Source organism: Trichosurus vulpecula, chromosome 8 (genome assembly GCF_011100635.1).
Source record: "Trichosurus vulpecula isolate mTriVul1 chromosome 8, mTriVul1.pri, whole genome shotgun sequence".
Lineage (NCBI taxonomy): Eukaryota > Metazoa > Chordata > Mammalia > Diprotodontia > Phalangeridae > Trichosurus > Trichosurus vulpecula.
Window position 1 is genome coordinate 250622966 of NC_050580.1, and position 22326 is coordinate 250645291.

At 40.4% G+C, this 22326-nt stretch overlaps 1 protein-coding gene across 1 annotated transcript in view; it reads right to left on the bottom strand.

Annotated features, from left to right (window-relative positions):
* The window catches only part of FOXN3 (forkhead box N3), a 498668-nt gene extending 494329 nt beyond the window's left edge, over positions 1-4339 (bottom strand). Inside the window, exon 1 of the mRNA XM_036769520.1 lies at positions 4174-4339. The gene's annotated coding sequence lies outside the window, so the exon portion shown is untranslated. The remainder of the gene's footprint in view (positions 1-4173) is intronic.
* Positions 4340-22326: the final 17987 nt, after the last annotated feature.

Consider the following 22326-nt stretch of genomic DNA (forward strand, 5'->3'; position numbering starts at 1 on the left):
ACAAATAAGACTAATTTGTATTTTTCTCAACATCTTATTATTAGTTTACTTGGATTCAAAAAATAAATTAAGCTGAATTCAACAAGAATTTATAAACACCTGCTAAATAGGCAGGCGCTAGGCCAAGAGGATATACAGACAAAAAAATTAAAGTTTCAGCCCTCAAGGAGCTTACTTGGGGGGGAGGGGGGAACAGGCAGGCATGTACCTAAATACAAAAGATACGCACAATAAAAACAAAGTAATGGGGTGGGGAAGGAAATCAAAGTGGGGGGAAGGGATCAGAAAGGGCCTTTTGTAAAAGGAAGCCCAAGAGCTGAGCCTTAAAGGAAACCAGGTGTCCAAAAGAGGCAAAGTTGAGAAAGTAGAGCTTTCCTAGCCAGGGGCCCACTTGTGTTCAAAGGCATGAGATGAAGAGTTTTGCATGGGAAACAAATTGAACAAGGTAACATTAAATTTTATTTTCTACTGCCAAGTCAAAAAATAACAAGCCCCAAATTTGAAGGAATATTTGGTAATATGATTTCATTTTCCTTTTGTGGCTAAGCCATTCCCCCAAAGCGACTACTGCAGTAACAAGTTTAGAAAGAACTATGGTGAGACAAGGGGTTAGGGGCAAGGGAGAATTTAGGGAGACTCTAGAAATCAATGAATCCAGTTCATTTCCTTCAGTTTGCAAAAACAAGCAACTGACATATTTCCTGCCAATGAACACACTTTCAGATAAGAAGTCTCCCAACAGGAAATCCTTTGCTAGAAGAGAACACTTGGGCTATTAAAGTCTGAGTTCTTCACTAAATTCCAAATCAGTTAAAATCTGACCTACTAGGTCTGCCAAGTATTTGCCAAATCACAAAAGCTCTCCTATATGTTACATGGCCACAGAATATTAGGTAAACCCAGTAAACATTTATGTTGGGACTCTTTTCCTGCAAAAATCATTAAGTGATTAAAACAAAGGGTATTTGCTAGTGAAGACAAGTGGTGATTTTAGAGACACGTCAAACTGAGTATGTATGATTAAGAGAGAACATTAAAAGCCCATATAATACATTGTTTGGACGGGAAATACTTCTGAGGGAATATAAAGAAATTAAAGACTTCCAAAGAAAACATATACTTAAGCTATTAACAAGAGCCATAAGGGATGAAGAAATCTGGTCCGATCAGATTCAGAAGTTTAAAACTGGGAAACTCAAAGCCAATTTTTTTTTAAAGAACCCTTTACCCTCTGCCAAATACCAAGCCAACAGCTGTCCAGTTAAGAGGGGTCCTCTCCGGCCGGGGTGGCTTGGGTGTCATTTTTACCCTGAAATCTGTGGGAACACTGCAATTTCCCCAACGGATAAATCACCCTTCCTCACTCACAAAGGCTCACTTAAAAGCTAACCCAATAAATATATCCATAGATAGGCACAGTGGGACGAATGATCTGAGCAGTGTTGAATCGGGTCCTGTTTCTAATCCAAGGTTTGCTGAGATACCACTTGTCCCCCCTCCTCTGACTCTACACCTAGCTGCTGCTGGAGAACACTGCTATCTCTGATGCCTCCTCTTAAGGGAGCTCCAGTCCCAGCAAGTCTTCTTCCCAGGCTGCTTTCAAGCAAAATTCCTAAATGCCCCTCCCACTTGAAATGCTTTAGTTTAACTTTGAACACACTCTGGCACAAAGTAAAACTTCATTAAGATATATTCTCCCCAGAGGTAAAAAAGCCCAACCTCGACTGCCCTGAAAAGCCTTTCTTAGAGAAGCACTGGCCTTTGGAACTAAGTAGAAGAAGCATCTCAATTACAGTGTCTCCAAACCCTTTCCTTTGGAGCCTTCCTTTCCAGCTAGAAAATGCAAAGTAAGCACATTAGTTTTCTTAAGTCTTTGCTCTTTGCATAGTCTCCTAATTAGAAAAAAAGAGATGGTTATGAAATACAGGAGACCAAGAGTTTTGTTGAAAAATGACCTTGATTTGACAGGCACGTTCTCAGGTTTCAACAGATGCTGTGGGAATCTCACAGAAGCCAACATGTTCTGCAGGCATTTGTGATGACACGCAGGGTTTTTTTTTTTTAAGTGTTGGGGGGGTGGGGGGAGGTGGTGTGGAGAAGACGAGATGGTTAGTCTTCTCAGTTTCCATGGCAACCTCGTCTCCACTCTTCGGTTATTAGATACCATCCACTTCCTGTCTCTAAATTTTTAAGCCAATCAGAAAAGTGTTTATACATTTAACACAACTTACAGGATGGTGCCCCTTTAATAGCCGAGGTGCTTTTAAAGGCACGGGAGACTTCAAATGTAAATTTCCAAGGGTCTTATAGCTTGCGGTTTAAGAAGTGAAGGAGAATGTTTCACAATATTTACTAGTCCACATGAGTCACTGTGGAGGAAGCCTTTTTTTTTTTCCCTGTGAAATCCATTCTGTCCATTCTCATACCAGATGCTACAATTCCTTTAATGGTGAGCAACCTAATTTTCATTGTTTGCTCTTTTACTTCTTTTTTAATCAACAGTCTTAAATTTGGTGCATGAAACATGGTGGTGCTCAGACCACCAGAACTATCAAATAATGAGTTAAAAAACGTCTGCTAATGTCAATACATATTTAGTTGTTGTTTTTTTAAGTGGGGAGAAGAACAGAAAAAATAAGTTAAAATTCTCTACAATTTACAACTTACAACAAGGAAGAAAAAGTGAGAATTACTTAGGCTAGTATGTGTATAAGGATATGCCAGCAGGATACTATTGCAAAAGCATTTGCCACCAGAATGGCCTGTTTTATCCTGGAAAAAAAATATACATTTTTTAAGTCAATAATTTAAAAAAACAACTAAGACAGTTTACACCTAATTTGAAAAATCAATCTTGCAACAGTGTTTGCCCTGGGGGAAAAAAGTCATCTGATATTAGAGAAAGGTTTTGTTTTTAAGTGTACTCTGACAGGTTTCCCAAGAGTCCGTCTTAATACACCTGACCAGTCAGTTTCTATGGAAAAAGTAGGGCTTCAGACTCTCCCATACGCATTCTCCGGGCTGGGGTCCTCAGTAAGGCAAAGCTGGCGATCAGTGAAGAAGATGGGAACAAAAGAAATACAAGAGGATGTCTGCCCAAGCTTGGGAAAATGATTATTTTTCCTCGTCCACCAATTGGAAGCACACTGTATATGACAGGCTCCACATGGGGGCTTCTAACAAACCAGCCCTTTCAGATTAGATACATTTTCACATTATTATAATCTCTCAACCCAAATGCTCCCCGCCCCCCCAAAAACCCCACAACCTGCCCTTTGAGTGCTTCTAAAGGACAGCCTCTATTGAAACGGATAAGATGGGAGAGGAAAAAAAGGAGAAAAGAAACCCACCGTTTAAACCTGCCAAGAATCAGGCTTCTCTTCCTCGAATGTCGTTTTCGAAGCATAAAGCAAAACATGCTTCTCAGCTTCCAATAACCCTAATGGTTTTCGCCTCGGAACAATGTGCGTCGCAGAGAGAGAAATGTTTTTATTCCCCTTTCGTCTCAACTCTCCTGCGGGCACGTCCTATCAAGGTCTGTCTGCCAAGCCCCCGGCGTTCGAAAGGCTGGTCTAAACTGTCCACAGATTTGACACTCTGTTTATAACAACAATAAAGCAGCTGGAACCGCAGCCCCGTCAACTCCGCCGAACTGCACATTTCACATGTGAGTTCCATCGCCATAAAAGTAACATCTGGAGAACATCTCCACGTCCGGCAAGTCATTAAATATCACCATATCAAGGATTTCACTGAGTCACTTAAAGATTTTTCTCTGCTGGCAGATGCCGCGGAAATGAAATGCACAAAATAAAAATTACGACGCTGACCCTCACAAATGCTTGGGGGAAAAAAACTTTTTTTTTTTTATGCAAGTGAACTTAAGTTTTAAGATAAAACTATTTTTTTAAAGTTACCTTGCTCTTGTCTGAGGCTTTCTTATTTTCACTGCATGCTGTAAATCAATGCGAAAACCAGGTGGAAATTTTTTAAAGGGGGGAAAAGCTCCTTTTTTAAAAAAAGAAAGGAAAAATTAAAGTTTGCGGAGTATTTTTTTTGCAATATTCTTATTTTTTTTCATGCAGCCGCCTCTACATTTTATAGGCTCCTAATGACAATGCTAAACCCCGAGCTGGAGATTAGGAGGCAGGAAATGGAAACCATTTTAGTTACCTTTTATCGTCTGTCCCCCCGCTGGGGCTCCCCTCGGCCCAGGCTGACGTTCCACTTGGGTTAGAGTCTCCCGCTTAATGCTTTCATTCTGGTTCGGCTCAATATTGAGAACTCTGCCTGCGAGCGGATCGCGGCCGTAGCCCAGGCTCCATGCTCCCGGGGCTATGGTGGTGTCAGAGGGACTGCTGAAACCCCGAGAACTACCCAAACTCCTGCTGGGTCCTAGTGCTCATCACGCCCTCTCCCCAACACCCGGGCCCCACGAGAGGAGGTGGCCGCTGCCCGGTTTGCCATTAGGCGCTGGTGAACACGCAGCTGACCAGCCAGCCCCGGGTTTGTTTTGTTTTGTTTTCTGATGGAAAACGACCTTGTGCTCACGACTAGGGCCTCTGGGTCTCTCACCCACGAAAGTGGGGGGCGAGGGAGAGGAGTCGTGGGCAAAGACGCCAAAAGAGGGGGAAAAAGGGTGAAATGCAACTGAACGATTGAGAAAGTACACTTTTAATCCGTTCAATTCTCAGGAACCTCCAGGGCCCGGCAGGAACGGGAATAAACAAGGTTTGTGGTCCCCAAGATGCATATTATGCATTCGCGTGCATAAACTACAGTAAATCATAGAAGACATAAGGAAAACGTGGATTTTTTTTTAAAACCATACCAGAATGGCGAGGTTCTTTTTTTTTTTAACAGCCTTTTAGAGTTCTCCAATTAATTCCTCCCATCATTCCCCCACCAGCTCTTTTGCATCCTCTTTTCTTTGAATCTAAGATATGATCAGGATCAGCAGGGAATGAAAAACAGAAAAACTTGGATTTAACTTCAGCCTTGGACCATTAGCAAGCTGCTTAACGTCTCAGAGACCTATGCAACTCTCTAAGACTATAAATTACAAATGAGTTGTTAATCTGCACTGGTGGACTGAGTTTCCACGTCAGAGACTGCCCTACACTTTTAAAATCACAGGAAAAAATCATTAAGCTGAGGGGGATATGGAGCATATGAGTTCAAATCTAATCTCTGTGTGATCTTACACAAATCATTTCTGGGACTTTTCTGGGACTCAGTTTCTTTAATTGTAAAAATGAAGCATTTGGACAAGAAGATATTTATCCTAGATCTAAATGAACGATTTTAAAAACCAGCACCATTTCCTGGGTACTTATGTGTATAAAGTTCTGTGCTAGGCATTCTGTATAGACAAGGAAGACCATCCTACTCTACAGGTGTTTATAATTATATGGAAGGAATAAGACTTAAATAATTACAGTACATATTGGAATGAGTAGTTTAAAAAGTGGAAGGTCAGAAGAGGGAGAAATCCCTTTGGGCTGCGAGGGTGGAGGAGGCTGCATGTCCAAACATGCAACGTTTTTACTTTCATAAAACCTCAAAAATCTCATCAAGCCATTCATACACATAAATGTCAAGAAGAAATAAAAATAAAGGGATTAGTGCTAAGACATAGATTGCCTCAGAAATAAGATCTGATGCGTATTTGAGACACCTGTGAAAATTTGCTAGCGCAACAAATTGGAATGACTCATCCTGGAGCAAATCATTTCCCCACTCTGCCTCAGTTTCCTCAGATGTGCAACGAAGGGGTTGGAACAGATGATCTCTAAATTAACCTAGAAGTTCAAACATTCTGTTCAATTTAGGTTCATTTAATTCAACCGACTCTTATAAAGCACCTGCTGTATGCAAAGCCCTGTTGGATATATTTTTTCAAAGACTCCCAAAATGAGATAATGTATGTAAAATACTTGGCAAATCTTAGAGCATTCCGTAAGTAAACTATTATCGGTAGGGTGCTGGTAAATGTTTAACGATAGACTGGAGGGAGGGAAATGCGAGACACACTTTTACATTTCCATCCGCACTATTAGCACTTATGAAGTCTAGGCTCGCAGCACCAACAACCACAAAATCTTGCAAGCCCAGATGTGTAGCGTTGGAAGATTGCACTATAAATGCGCACACTGAAAATTTAACTATCAGCTAGCCAGCCAGAGCTAGCTGATTATTAATTGTTTTCCTTAAAGGAGCTTGCCGTCTATTGGGGAAATGACATCTGCCAAAATAAATATGCTATGATATAGAATGTGATAAGGGCAAAAGAGAGATCCAGACAAAATACCCTAAAGAAAAATGAAAGCAAAATCATTTTTAGCTGAGGCAAAGGTTGACTGAAGAGATAGCACCTGAGGCAGACCTTGCAGATTTCCACCGGGAGCGTTATGGAGTGGGCGGGAGTGTATTCTAGATAGGGAAAAGGGGAAGATGGGTCAGAAAAGGAGAAAGAGAGCCCACAGGAGTGCTTGAAAGCAGAACCATAATTAACATAAGGTAATGCTTTGTCACCTGTGTGATCTTGGGCAAGCCACTTAAACTCAGCTATGAAATGCGGTGGTGGGACTTGGTGGGCATCTGAATTTCCTTACAGCTCTTGATCTATGACACTATGATAACCCTAAATCTATATACTGTGACCTTGGGTCAACATGTTTAGTCACTGCAGGCCACAAGAAAGGTAAATTTTCAACTCCCAAGTGATAGTACGGCTGATAGTGACTCTCAAGACCAGAAGGTCTTAACCTGGTATCTGCTGATCGATTTCAAGGGGTCTGTGAACTTGGAAGGGGGGGGGACATACACATACATATATACATATACACACATGCATGTACACACATATATATCTTTATTTTCACTAATCTTGAACTGAAATTTAGCGTATCCTTACAAATATAGGCAACAAATCATAGTAGTATTAGGATTCATCTTACTGCCAAAGGGGTCCATGGCACGAAAGTTATTGAGAACCTTTGCATAATTCTACTGGACTTTGCGTCAAGTTTAAGTTTGTTTAAAAGATCATAGGAACTTAAAATCTAGAGCTGGCAGGGGCTTCACAGGCCATCTCATCTGCTCTGCCCCCTTTTCTTTTCTTTATCTCTTTTTTATAGTTGAGGAAACTTATACTTTAGAAAGTGACTTCTTGATGTGTGTAATAAATATCAAGTCCTTTCTTCACATTCTAAAGAGAGCCTAAAGATCCTAATTGTAAAAAGTAACTAGAAGCAATTATGCCAGATCATGTCCTATTGTTACACTTTTGTAGTCAAATATATGGAAAACATTATGATATTCCCTCATATCTACATCTAAATAAATGTAATTAAAGATTATACTATCTATTAGCCATAAAAAACATCAGAAGAACTGGATTCTAGTGCTGGCCTTTAGTTCTTCAATTGTGTCCAAGTTTTCATAACCCTATTTGGGGTTTTCTTGGCAAAGATGCTACGTGGTTTGCCCTTTCCTTCTCTAGTGAATCAAGGCCAACAGAGGTTAAATGACATGCCCAGGGTCATACAGCTAGTAAGTATCTGAGGTCGGATTTGAACTCAGGTCCTCCTTCCTTATTACTAAGCCACCTAGCTGCTCCCTGGTGCTGCCCTTATCTTTTGCTAAATAATCCTGGTTTTGGATAAGTCACTCCTACTGCTCTGAGCCTGTTTCCTCATCTGTCAAAAGCGGGAATGAACATACTTGCCTTATCTACTTTACTAGTTTGTTGTAAGAAAATGTATGTCATGAAGCTTTATGAATTGTAAATGACACTGCTGCCTTATGTGCATTAAAGAGACAATCCTGCTTTTCATATGCTCCTCCTGTGTGCCCTGGGACAAATCATTTAACCTCTATGGGCCTCAGTTTCTTCATATGTAAAAATTAAGAGTTTAGCTGGATGGCCTCTAAGACCCTTTCCAGGAAACTCTAAAATCTATGATCCTACTTTAGAAGTGGAAATATGAATCTCAGATACTAAAACTCGGAGTAAGTTTCCACAGCTATGATGATCATTGCCTATAAATTTTTGAAGTCTTTTGCCAGAATGAAGATCTATAATAGTTGTTGGTTGTTGATGTTGTTGTTTTAAACCAATATCCCTCTCAGCTTCATTTTCAACTTGGTTAATGAGAAAGATGCTTTGAGGTTGAGACCTACACAGGGAAGATGTCCAAATCTGCTCCCAGCCTAGTGATAGATAGATAGCAGGAAATTTCCACTGGAGGAGAGAGGTTTTCCCTGTCAGCATTTGCCTTTTTCCGCTTTATCAAAGGCCAAGAACTGGCCTTTACTTTACAAACTCCAGGAGTGACCTTTTCTCCAGGAAGATGATGTTGGTTACACGGCGGCTGCACTCTCCTAAGGTTTGACAAATAGTGAAACCACAAGGCTTCCTGACACAAGATGACCAACTAGGCAGCTCCTGACATGGATAGTACAGTGCTTCACTACCCAAGCTTGGTGTGTAACAAGGGCTTCTGGGGATCACATTTCTGAAGGCCTCTGGGGAAGGCAAGTCAGGCTGCGCATCTCGTACTAGGTGGACCCATGGGAAAATCACCAATGAATTCTGTTTGTGGTAGTCCACTTCCTCCTCCCCTGCACGGTAAAGGAAATATTGAGAGACTGATAGTGAGTCCCAACAGTCATCTGCCACCTTCAACTGCTTCCCCCTCCCCCGCAAGAAAAAAAAAAAAACATTCAGATGAGTTGTCTTAGCTGCAGCTAAAGGAAAAGCCACCAAGGTAGTCTTAATTCTCCTTGAAAAGTTAAGACGGTGACACCTGAGCCACATAAAGGAATGTTGTATCAAAGGGGCCCCAGACATAGCTGTGGGGCACATCAAAGTAGAGAGGGAGGAGACACAGCCTTTCCCCTATTCTCCCAGTGTCCCTTGTGGATGAACTGTCAATCAACATCAGCCATGGTTTTAATTGGTAGGGGAGAAGAAAGAAGAGAATGATTGAATGTTCTATTTTTTTTTTCAAATTCTTTTTGCTCTTTGAATGAATGAATAAAGCATTTATTAAGTTTTTACTATATGCAAAGCACTGTCTATTTTTTTTTTTAGGTCCAGACTTGTGATTTGTCTTGAGTGAAAATCTCAGTGTGGAAACTCCCTCCACTGTTACAGATCAGAGACACCTCAGTAATAAAGATTGTTGGCTGAGGCACTAAGTAATTAAGGGACCTGTCCAGGATCTCATACCTAATATATGTCAGAGGTAGGACTTGGGATCATAGAATCATGGGTATAGAGACACCTTAGAAGGTCAGTTAGTACAACCCTCTCATTTAGATGAGAAAATTCGGGCCCAGAAAGGTGACGCCTCACCTAAGATCGCACAGGCCAAGATCACGTAGAATGCCAAGTTTAAACCCAGGCTCCCTTATAACAAACCCAGCATTCCTTCTGTTATATCATGCTCCTTCTTCATAAATATTGAACCCAGGTGTTTCTGACTGTAAGAGCAATACTTTTTCCACTTCATCATGCTGGTTCTCACTATTCAACTCCTAAATTCAGGAAATGATTAAGGGCTGTGCCCAGGGGAACATTCTCCCTGAATCTTCTTCATTTAAGTCTATGCAAGCTAACTGCCCCTCTAGGACTGTGTGAAGGAAGTCGGTACCCTAGAGTTAATTTCGAGGCATATAAAAATGTAAATAACACCCCCACCCCACTCCACCCCCCACCCCTTTGCTTCTAGCTGGAAGCTACACTCACCCTTCCACACCCCACCCAACTCCCAACCCTACCCTCACCAGTGAGCCCTATTTAACGTTAAGAAAGTCACAAGGGGGTAGAAAGGTCATAGACAAAATCGTCAAGTGTTTGTAGTTATTCACAGTTCTGACTGTAATCTCCTTTTTCCCCTAATCCCTTCTTCTGGTTCTGTCTCTCTAGCCTTTACTGTGGCATTCTATCCAGCCCTGAAATGTGGTATAGCGACTAGAAGGTAGGAATTTGGCCGTTAATTGGTTGGGAATTAGGCAAGTCACTTCTTCCTTCTGGGACTCAGTTTCCTCACCTGTAAAAAGGCTGGACTAGATGCCTTCTACCAAACAAACAATTCATAATTCAGCAAGTAATTAATAATTAAACAACTACTATGTGCCAAGCACTGTACTAGGCAAGAATAAAACTGTCTTTGACTTCAAGGCACTTATATTCCATTGGGAGAAAACATCGATAGAAAATTAAATAGTAGATTTGTACAAGTAATTTTGAGAAGAGTGCTAGCCACTGAGGGAATCAAGGTAGGCTTTCTGTAGGTGATCATATTTGAGCTGAACTTCCAGGAAGTTAGGCATCACATGAGGTGGAGGTGAGAAGGGATTATATACTTCAGGCTTCAGGTATACTAATCTGTTAGCAGCACTGTGGAAGATAACTTGGAGAGGGGAGACACTAGAGGTGGGAAGACCAATTAGGAGGCTATTTTAATTGTCCAGTTAAGAGATAACAAGGGTTTGAAGTAGGCCAGCTTGGGGGTGAGTGGAAAGAAAGAACAGGTGTAAGATATAGAGGCAAAAAAATAAAATAAAACTTGGCAGCTAATTGGATGTCAGGGGTAAGAATTTGAAGAAGAGTTGAGGATGACTACAAGTTTGTAAACTTTTGTGACTAGAAGGAGGTTGGTGCCCCCTATAGAAACAGGAAAGGGGAGGGTTTGTGGGGAAAGATCATGAATGCTGTTTGGACATGCTTCAGATGTCTATAGAAGATTCATTTGGTGATATCCAGGAAGCAGATGATTTGGGACTAAAGTTGGGGACAGACTGGGATTGGTTATAAAGGTCTAAGATGTTGAATGTATAAAGGGAATAAATAGTTGGGCCATGAACTGATAAGTTAACTAATGATATGGTGTATATCCCCCATTATGTTGCATTTATTGAATGCGTCCTTGTAACGAATATTTATGAATAAATATGCTATGGGGAAGACTCAATGAAAAATTGTGAGATGAGTGAACAACACATTTGCATATTCGCAGCATCCTTCAATACCAGGACGTAAGAGAAATGGCTAATGGGGGAATTTCAAAGGGCTGGCAGGCTCCAGGATGAGAAACACTTTGGGGCAATTGTTATCCAAGTAGCATCACAGTGTCAACTATCCATTCTGCCTTTATACAAAGGGGCGTTTTGCCCTGTTGCATATAATAATAGAAGTATTGCTATCTATTTATTATTCATATTATTTAAATTATATATTTGTTATTAATATATCAACGATCACAATAATTATTATAGCTGACATTTATATAGAACCTATTATATGGCAGACACTGTGCTAAGCACTTACAGTGATCTCACTTGAGCCTTACAACAAGCCTGGGAGGTAGGCTGCTATTAGAATACTGTTTCCTGGCCCTTATTACAAATTAAAATGATGAAGTGGACATTATTCAGAATATTCCTGGTACCCCTTTGGGTTTGTCTTCAGACCCTGGGCATATTGTTGTGTCCATGATACGTGAGCATAGGTCAAGGGAACTGGACATATCTGGCCTGGAGAAGACTCTCAGGGAGCAAGATACCTGTCCTCCTGTGTTTGAAGGAATATTATGCAAAAGAGGGATTAGATTTGTTCTGTTTGGTATGAGAGAGCAGAATCAGGAAGAAAGAGAGCAATTTAGACTTCATATCAGGAAGGAGTGCTTAACAATTAAGAGCTGTCCAAAAGTGTAATGGGCTACCTTGACAAGCAGTGAGTTCCTTGTTCTTGGAAGGATTCAAGCGGGTTTTACCTTCTTCAAGACACCTTTCCCAGTCCTTCTTAATCTTTGTGCCCTCCCTCTAAGGCTAGTGGAAGTTCTTTATTACATTACATATTATGCATGTGTATGTGTGTGTGTGTATATTACATATGTGTGTATATAATTACATTATGCATATATAATGTGTATATTATATGTATACAATGTATATATTATTAATGTGTACATCATATACCTATAATGTGGATATAATATATTATGTGCATATTATATAATATATATTACGTATAATGTATACATTATTAATGTGTACATTATATATAATGTGTATCTATTACATTACATGTTGTATGTATATATATACACATATACATATTAGATGTGTGTATATCTTGTTTGCATATAATCTCCCCCATTAGACAGTGAGTTCCTTGGAAGCAGAGACTACTTTTTGCCTTTCTTTGTATCCCCAGTGCTTAGCACAGTGCCTGGCACATAGCAGGTACTTAATAAATGTTGGTCGGCTGACTGACTGACGTTCTTTAAACTCTAGCCCCCAGTAGTGGCAAAACTTACACTTTCTTGAGTGGATCTGATTTTTGGAAACAATCAACAAACGTTTATTGAGAGCCAGTAGCATGACTTCAGTGAGTAGGGAGTTGCCAACCAACTATAATCCTTACAGTAAGATAGAGAACCCCACCCCGCCCAAGCCTTACCATCTACCTTGCTGCTGCTCCCTCTTGGGTGTTGTCATTCACCTTTTTCGAACATGCTAAGGACTCCTGGGCCATCTGGCTTACAGCTGAACCTCACACATCCCCACCCCCAAATATATGCTATTTCCTCCATTAGAGTGTGATCTCCTTGAGAGAAGGAACTATTTCACTTTTCTACTTGTCAGCAAAACAAGGTGCTTGGCTCATGACAAACAATATATGCTTTTTCATTTATTCATTCATTCACTATTTTTTTTTCTATTCAATTCTGGACCCAGATCTTTGTTCACCCATACTGCCTGTCCAAAATCTATATCTACAAGTAATGGAGGTCTGATCCGTGTGCAGTCCCCAACAGCATCTCCATGTGGAAGAAATTAAGGAGTTAGATCCAAGAGAATCATGATAACATGTGAGGAAAGAATATTATGTAACTCCTTCTGGTTGGCCAAGTTCCAAGCCCGAAACCCATAGACTCTGGTTTCTCAGGACTCCCTAAATTGGCTGGCAGCAACACCTAGACTGAAATCCTGGATCCAAAGTTACCATGTCTTGAGTTCCCAGGTCTGAGGTTGATCAGCAAGGAACAAACAAAAGAGACCAAAACTTCAAACCCATTTTGGGGGGTCCCAGGGCCTAAAGTCGAAGGTGAACCTTCTGGCCTAGCCCAGCTTAGTACATAGTGTCCAAGATGTGACTAAGCAACACTTTCACTCGTGGAAGGCATGGGAGAGAAAGACAGAAACAGAGACAGAGGGAGAGAGAGAGAGCGCGCGCTTCAGTCAGATTTGAAAAAGAAGCCTGTTCCATTTATATAACCAACGAAAAGCGGCTGTTCCTATCTATGTGGTAGGCGAGTCCCTGCTGTCTCCCACATGAGTCACCTTCATCTTAGGTGATCTGGACATATGCTAAGCCTGGTTACACTATTTTTTCAAATCAAAAAAAATTTTTTACACAGGTTAAGTTGCAGCAATAATTGTAATTACATGTAATGTCTGCTTCTCATCTTTATTCTTTCTAGTAATTTGGCATTTCCTCTTTAGCAAGAATTTAGTTTGACCTTTGCTCTAAGCAGTCTGCACACAGACGCCGATTTTGAAGGGACTATCTATAACTAGTTTTTCCTGTCTGTTAACATAGGGTCGGTTTTGTTTTTCATAATGTTATTCAATGCTTGTCTTGTTCAGTGCCTTCCAACTCTCTTCTGGGAGAAAATATTAATGATGTACACACTTGTCCATAAACCATTGCCTTTTTCCATTCCCCAATCCTAAATGATATTATCATAATTGGGGAGGCAGAGCAATTGATCTGTGAGGGAGGAAGGATGAACAGATAGCAGGAGAATCAGGTGAGACATCTTTTTGACAGAGTAGTACAGATCTGGGGGTGTGGTATTCCCGAATGGCTATCCCTGGGTATAACTGTGTTCCTCATGTGTTTTGTATTTCCCCAAGGAAGTCTTATGTGCCAGACTAGACTGTTAGTTGCCTGAGGTCTTGGACACAGACTTACATGCTAGGGATAAATTACTCACCAAGCCAGTGACGATGACATCCTTGACAATAACTTCTGAGCCTTTCCTTATCTCGAGTGTGCCTTTGTAAAAGCCTGTAGGGAATTTACAGTCAGCTATTACAAAATTCTCTCACTAACACTAGCGTAGCAAAGAGATTATTCCCTCCCCCAATTTCTATGACCCTAGTAGGGGTGGGGAACCTGTGGCCTTGAGGCCACGTGTGGCCCTCTAGGTCCTCAAGTGTGTCTCTTTAACTGAATCCAAACCTCACGGAACAAATCCCCTTAATAAAAGGATTTATTCTGTGAAATTTGGACTTGGTCAAAAGGCTGTACCCAAGAAGAAGGCCACATGTGGCCTCAAGGCCACAGGTCCTCCACCCCAGAAGAGTTTCCAATAGAGGTAATACATAGGGGCAGCTAGGCAGTTCAGTGTTAGGAAGATTCATCTTCCTGAGTTCAAATCTCCCTCAGCCACTTACTAGCTGTGTGACTCTAGGCAAGTCACTTAACCCTATTTGCTTTAGTGTCCTCATCTGTAAAATGAGCTGGAGAAGGAAATGGCAAACCCCTCCAATATCTTTGCCAAGAAAACCCCAAATGGAGTCACGAAGAGCTGGACACAACTGAAAATGATTGAACAACAGTATAATACACCTACAAATTAGGTGAATGATGGACCAAAAGGGGATGGTTGTTGAGTTAGTGACAGAGTAGAAGTACTTCACAAAAGGAGCTCCTTTGGCCATAGTCACCCAACCTGTACTAATATTATCATTGGAATTAACATTGTATCCAGAGGCATTGGGGATAGCCCACCTAGGTTAGTAGGAATTGACTTATAAAAGAAGCAATATAACCTGGCTTCAGATTCTACCTTGGGCACCTAATCTCCCTGTGTCTCAATTTTTTCACGTATAAAATGTCCATTAGACTAAATGGCCTCTAAGGTACCTTCTAGCCTGAAATCTATGATTCTGTGACCCAGCCATGAACCTTTTCAGCAGACCTGGGAAGGGAGACCCTTTTTATAATGAGGCTGGAGGTGGCAGTTCCTTCGGTGGAGGCATTTGAGTGATACTCCGCTTACAATCTAGATATGGCTGTTGCTATGCTAGAACCTTTATAGGATGCTAGGATCACTTGACACTAATTGCAGCTAGAAACTAGAATCATGTGTTCTGTTCCATGATAGTATTTGGTGGTAGAGGCAGAAGAAACCAGGAATTTGATGTTAGGCTTACTATTTTTTTAAATCAAATTTTATGCTTTTAATGAACAGAAATCTATTTTTCCTTCCCAGTGAAAAAGAAAAAAAAAGAAAAACAAATTCCCTATAACAAATATGCATAACCAAGGAAAACCAGTTCCCTCTTGGCTATGTTAAAAAATAAAGTCTCATTCTGAACCCTGAATCTATACTCTCCCAGCCTTCATCAGTCCTCTGGAATCATGGTTGGTTATTATGTTGATCAGAATCCTAACAGCTTTCAAAGTCTTTACAGTGTTGGGTTTTTTTCTTAATTGTACCAATTACTGTCTTGGCTCTGCTCATTTGGTTCTTCAGTTTCCACAAGTCTTCAAAATTGTTGGTTTTTATAATATTGATGCTACAGTGTAAATTGCCCACTTCAATCTGCATCAGGTCTTCCAAGTCTTTCCATGTCTCTTTGAAGTCACCTGTCACACTACTATGCTATAAGAAACGAGGAAATAGATGATTTCAAAGAGATGTGGAGCAACTAATTTCCTTGGATCTAAAATCTTAAGTAAGGTTTCAGGTGAAAAAATAAAAATAAAAGTGTCTTCTGACAAATGATGAAATGTCTACAAGAGCAGCGTGGTTGACTTTGGAGCCTGAGGAACGTGTGGTTTTTTAATTTGTTTGTTTTTGCCATATTTCTCAGACCTTAAGATATTTCAAATGAAAAGACACAAAAATTTGGAAATGAGTCATTAAGGAAAGAAGTTTTCATTTCTAAAATCCTTTAGTATGTCTAGAAACAAAAGAAAATGCAATTCATATAGATGATTGTCTTGTGGCTTCGGCACCTTGAAAATTCCAAACTCTCTCTTCTGCCAAGAAGATCCCTGTTTGGTAGGCATATGGGAAAGCATCAAATGGGTAACCCCAGAAGTCACAAAGTTCCAATCATAGAAAGTGAGAGTTGGAAGAGACCTTAGAACTCGTCTAATCCAATTCCCTCATTTGGCAAAAGAAGAAATTGAGGTCCAAACAAGGAAATGATTTCCCAAGGAAGGTTACTTGGCTAGCAAACGGCAGAGCAGGACAATTGTGCCTTCAACATTCCAACTGAATTGTGCTGCTTGGTGTCCTCATTATGTGACATTTTATCTGCTATCTCTACACCTTTTGTACAGACAATTCCCTGGGTCTCGTAAGCCCTCCTTCCTCATCTCCCTCTCATATAACCTCTCTAGTTGCTTTCAAGGCTCCTACAAGAACCCTCCTGATTCCCCCCACCCTCCGTTGTTAGTGTTCCCCACAATGCCCCAAAATTACTTTGTGTATTAATTTTGTTTATAGTTTATATTTATTTATCTGCATACGTGTTGCTTTTCCCTTGTAGAATATAAGTTCCTTTGGGGGCAGGAACTGTTTCATTATCATCTTTGTATATTCTTACACTTAACCCATAGCTGATGCTTAATAAATGCTTGTTGAATTTAATTTAATTTAAATTAGAGTAGAAAGAGACCTTCTAACCCATCTGATCTAACTTTTTCATTTTACAAATGAGGAAACTGAGGCCCAGAGTGGTTTACTGCTTTGTCCAACGTCACAGGGGTTTTAAACTGCAGAGCTGAGATTTGAACCTATTTCCTCTGTCTTCAGACAATCTCTACTTCTCCACTTCCTCTGAAAGGGAGAATTGTCTTTGATAGCATATTTAAACTAAAAGGCTGATGAAAGTGTTTGAAATAGGCTTAATATAAATATATATTTATATTATAATTGAATAGAACATAAAGGACAATTTAATTGAATATAAATATATAAAAAATATAAAAAATTGAATATAATTGAATATAAAATTCAATTGAATATAAAGGACAGATTGATAGGGCACCTCCTACACTGGGATCTGCAGACCTTAACTTATATCTAATCAGTTTCCAAAAATTGTTGATTTAACCTTCCCCTTCTCTTTTTTTCCCACCACCCTAGTTCAATCTCATGTTACCTCTTGCCCAGATTAATGCAATAGTCACCCAATTAGTCTCCAGTCTCTCCTCACGCCCATCCATCCTCCATACCACTGCAAACTGATATTCCCAAAATATGAGTTTGACAAGTTTGATATCATACACCTGCTCAAGAAGCTTAAGTGGCTGCCATTGGCCCCTAGGATAAACTATGAACGCCTCTGTTTGGTTTTGCAAGCCTTTCACAATCTGGCTTCAACTTCTTTTTCTTTCTTTTTCTTTTTTTTAGTGTCATTATATATAATTCTCCTTTCTTCATTCCATGATCCATGGCAAATTGGTCTTCCCTCTGCCATCCACTCGATATTTTATCTCTGTTTTTGAACTGGCCACTCTCCTCCGTAACCTAAAATGCATTCCCTCATCATCTCCACTTCTAAGAAAACAAAAACAAAAACAAAAACAAGAGGTAGCTAGGTGGTGCAGTGAGTAGAGCACTGGCCCTGGAGTCAGGAGGACCCAAGTTCAAATGCAGCCTCAGACACTTGACACATTTACTAGCTGTGTGACCTTGTGCAAGTCACTTAACCCCAATTGCCCTGTCAAAAAAAACCACAAACAAGAATATGCAGAACAAGTACCACCTTCTATGTCGTTCAGTTGTATCTATTGTATCCGACTCACTGTGACCCCATTTGGGGTATTCTTGGCAAAGATACTGTAGCAGTTTGCCATTTCTTTTTCCAGTTCATTTTATAGGTGAGGAAAGTGAGGCAAACAGGGTTAAGTGATTTGTTCAGGGTCACACAGCTAGTAAGTATATGAGGTTGGATTTGGACTCACAGAGATAAGTCTTTCTGGTTCTCAGAACAGTGCTCTATCCACTGCACCAACTAACTGCCCTCAACTTTTTTCTTTTTTGTTTTTTTTGGGGGGAGGTTTCCCCCCTCAATTTATTTTTCTAGACTGATTTCATATTATACCTTTTCAAGCTCCTTATGTTCTAGCTTGATGTTTCCTGTATGAAACATTCTGTCCCCCAGCCCTGTGACTTTATATAGCTTGTCTCTACAACTGGAATTTTCTACCTTCTCACCTCCATCTTTTTGAATGACTAGCTTTCCTCAAGGATCAAATTCAATACCATTTCTCATATGAGGCCTTTCCTAATCTCCAGTTGTTAGTGTTTTCACCCAACTATATTATTTTGTATATCTACTTTTTGGTTTGTGTCTATATACATACATACACATGTACACACCCATGCATGTATATATACATATATACACATATATATGTGGAGAGAGAGAGAGAGAGAGAGAGAGAGAGAGAGAGAGAGAAAGGATGAGGATGAGGATGAATTTGACTTTTCTGGGTACACAATGTTTCCATCAATAGGATGTAGGCTCCTTGGAAACGAGGAATTTTCCTCTTTTCATTTCTATACCCTCAACACCTTGTATAATACCTGGTGTGAATTAAATTAATTGATGTGACTGTGCATTTGAATGATCACTTGAAAGACAGGCAGAGAGAGAGCTATTGATCAATAGAAACACTGGGGTGGCAGGCAAGTCCCAAGTCCATAGTGGGACTTGGGTGTTTATACCATTTCTTTAAACCTTGTTCTGAATTGTAACATGTTGATATAGCATGGTCTGTCCCCTCCCATTTGTAGCATGGGGGTATCATGTGGCTCAAAGGGAGTCAGGATACACATCTCCAGCCTCGTCTCCCCCACACCCCTCTCCAAGAGAGACTTTCAATTCTGCCACAAAAGGAAGCAGGAGGTTGGGGTCAGAAATCATTCTGCAATTTTCAGAAAAAAAGCTAGAACAGGGATGGGGAACCTTTGGCCTCGAGGCCACATGTGGCCCTCTAGGTCCTCAAGTGCAATCCTTTAACTAATTTCCAGCCTTACAGAACAAATCTCCTTAATAAAAGAATCTGTTCTGTAAAACTTGAACTCAGTCAAAAGGCCACAACCAAAGATGTGACCTCGAGGCTGCAGGTTCCCCACCCCTGGGCTAGAATTATATCTATCTGTTCCCTTAAATATTGTTAGTCTAGGGGATGAGGTTGTCAGGTTCAAGCTAACCTGTGATTACTATTTGTTACTGGGCAAAGCAGGAGGACTCCACACTCCATATTCAAAGCTTTACCCCTTTCCCACCACATACCAGTTCCAAGATGAATGCATGAAGCCATTACCAAGGAAAACCCATTTATCCAAATCTGTAGCAAAACAGAAATTTGAGAAAGTATACATAGGTGTACATAAGCCAGACTACACAGAGTGATAGAGCTCTCCCAGTGGGAGAGAGGTAACTCAGTTTAACGAAGAGGAGTCCCAGATCTCACGCAAGGGGAAGTTCCCTGAAGCCCCTTGTGTAACTGGGGATGGAGACATGAGGGAGACTGCTATTTCCTCTCATGTCAGCTTCTTCCCAGAGTCTTTGCCTTCAGCAACCTGCAGTAGGGTCAGCCTCATCCATCTTCCCCCTTAACACTTCCCTACAGGAAGCTCCACCTATGTGGCACGTAGGGTCATCTGCTGTGACAATGAGAAGAGCCTGCATTCCTGCAATGATCAGGTACTTGGCAGAATCCATGAGAGTAGGTGTGGTCCCACCAGGCCCATTGTGTATCTAAGGGTCACGTAGCTGGTAAGTTTAAGGAAAAGTCACACAGCTGGTCAGTGTAAGAGCTAGGGCTAGAATCTGAGTGTCCTAACTTCTCATCTAGTTTTCTAGTTAATAGTATCACGGTGTTGTCACAAATAACAGCTTAAACTATGGTCTCCAAAGTGGGAATGATGGGGAGCAGAACAGCCCAATTCTCCTATAACCACCCCAGCAAAGGTGAAAAAAAAAAGAACACTGGCCCGAGTAATGATCAAAAATTCAAGGAGAAACTACAGCAAGTTCATTTTTCCAGCCTAGATTCATACAAAGAGACAGCCAGAAGCCTGTGGACCCTAGAAAAATGTTCCGGCCAGAAGACTCAGTTCACAGAAGCCTTCTAAGCAAAAAGAAAATGAACACAGTAACAAAGTCTTTGATATACCCAATTACCCTAATTACTGAGGTTAGGATTCACTATTTAACAAAAAATGCTGGGAACAGTAGAAAGCATTTTGGCAGAAATTAGTTTTAGACTAGCATCTCATAGCATATACCAAGATAAGCTCCAGAAGGGTACAGGAACCAGATATAAGAGGTCAGATCATAACAAGAGCAAGGGAGGTAATAGCTTTCACCACTATGAAGGCAAAGAAAGTTCAATCTCAAACAAGGGAGAAGATCATAAAAGATAAAATGGATAATTTTTATTGCTTAAAATTGAAAATGTTTTTGCACAAAGTCAAAAAGTCAACATGAAGAGGGAAATAATTACTTTTGGGGAAAATTTTTGTAGCAAGTTTCTCTTTTTTTACATTTACAGTATATAAGTAACTGATTCAAATATATATATATATATATATAAAAGCCATTTCCCAATAGGTACTTGTTCAAAAAATATGAATAGGCAGTTCTTGAAAGAAAAAAAATCAAAGCCCTCAAGAGCCATGAAAATAAATGTTCCAAAAAACTAAAAATTAGATAACTATAAATTAAAACAACTCTGAGGTTCTACCTTGAACCTATTGGCAAAGATGACAAAAAAGAAAATGGCAGTTGTTGGAAGAACTAGGAAAACAGGTACACTTATACGTGGTTGGTGGAGGTGTGAATTGCTCCAGTCATTATAGAAAGTAATTTGGAACTATGCCCCCCAAATAACTAAGTTGTCCATACCTTTTGACCCCACTATAATACTACTAGACTTACCTTCAAGCAGGGGTGGGGAACTTGCAGCCTTGAGGCCACATGTGGCCTTCTAGGTCTTTGGGTGCAGCCTTTTGACTGAGTCCAAGTTTTATAGAACAAATCCTTTTATTAAGGGGATTTGTTCTGTGAAGTTTGGATTCAGTCAAAGGGCCACACTTGAGGACCAAGAAGGCCATATGTGGCCTCAAGGCCTCAGGTTCCTTACCCTTGCAAAAGACCCTGCAAAAGACCGAAGAAAAAGGTAAAGGACATACATGGATGAAAATATTTCTAAAATCTCTTTTTGTTGTAGTAAAGAATTAGAAACAACAAGGATGCCTGCCGGTTGGGGAATGGCTCAACAAAGTATGACATATGATTTTAGAGAAACCTGGGAAGAGTTATGTGCACAGATGCAGATTACAATGAGCACAACCAGAATGATCTATACAATAACAATATTGTAAAGGAAAAAATCTTTTGAAAGACTTAGGAACTCTAATCAATGCAATAACCAACCACAACACGGAACCAAAATATGTGGTGGATTCAAGGTGCTGAATGAGAGAGAGATGCATTTTTGGACCTGGCAAATGTACGGATTTGTTTTGCTTGATTATATATATTTGTTAACAAGAGTTTGGTTTAGTTTCTTCTTAATGGGGTGTGTGTGGAGAGAATAAATAGGAGTAGGGGGCAGTCATAGTATTGCCAAATAAAAGAGAGAGAAAAGAAAGAAAAGGTCATTGAAACATATAAAAGAAAACTGAAGGAAGTTCAAAAGGAGGCACAAATAAACAAAGCTTTGAAAGTAGCAAGTTGAGTTTATTACACACTTAAAAAAAAGCAAGCTGTACATCGTGCAGAATCACAGTTGCATTTGCAATCATCTTTTTATGTTCTATCTTGTACATGGAAATGCTCTCTTTTTCATTGTTAAGTGCAGAATTTCTAAAAATAATGGCTAAAGCAACAGGAAAACCCCACAAAATCTAGCCAGTGCTTGAACATCACCAACCAATCCAAAGGTGAGAAGCTAAGTCTCATCCATCCTGCCCCTCCTCTCAGCCCTGAGACCTATCTTCAACACAAACATGCCTATCTTTTCTCTCAATACTCCTTCAAACCACCTCCTCCCTCCAATATAGAGATCCCTCTTTCTGAGGTCGCCAAAAGCCTCTAAGGTCAGTTATAACCCAGCAGCCATTGACAGCAACAGCTGATTTGGTTGCCATTGGGAAAACCTCTGCAGCCATCCTCCTCTGCCGAGGCCCTCAGCATATCCTACTACTGCCCCACCCCACCCCTGCCATATTACCTTGTGGCTGTGGCAGATGCCCCTCAGAGGTTGGGCTC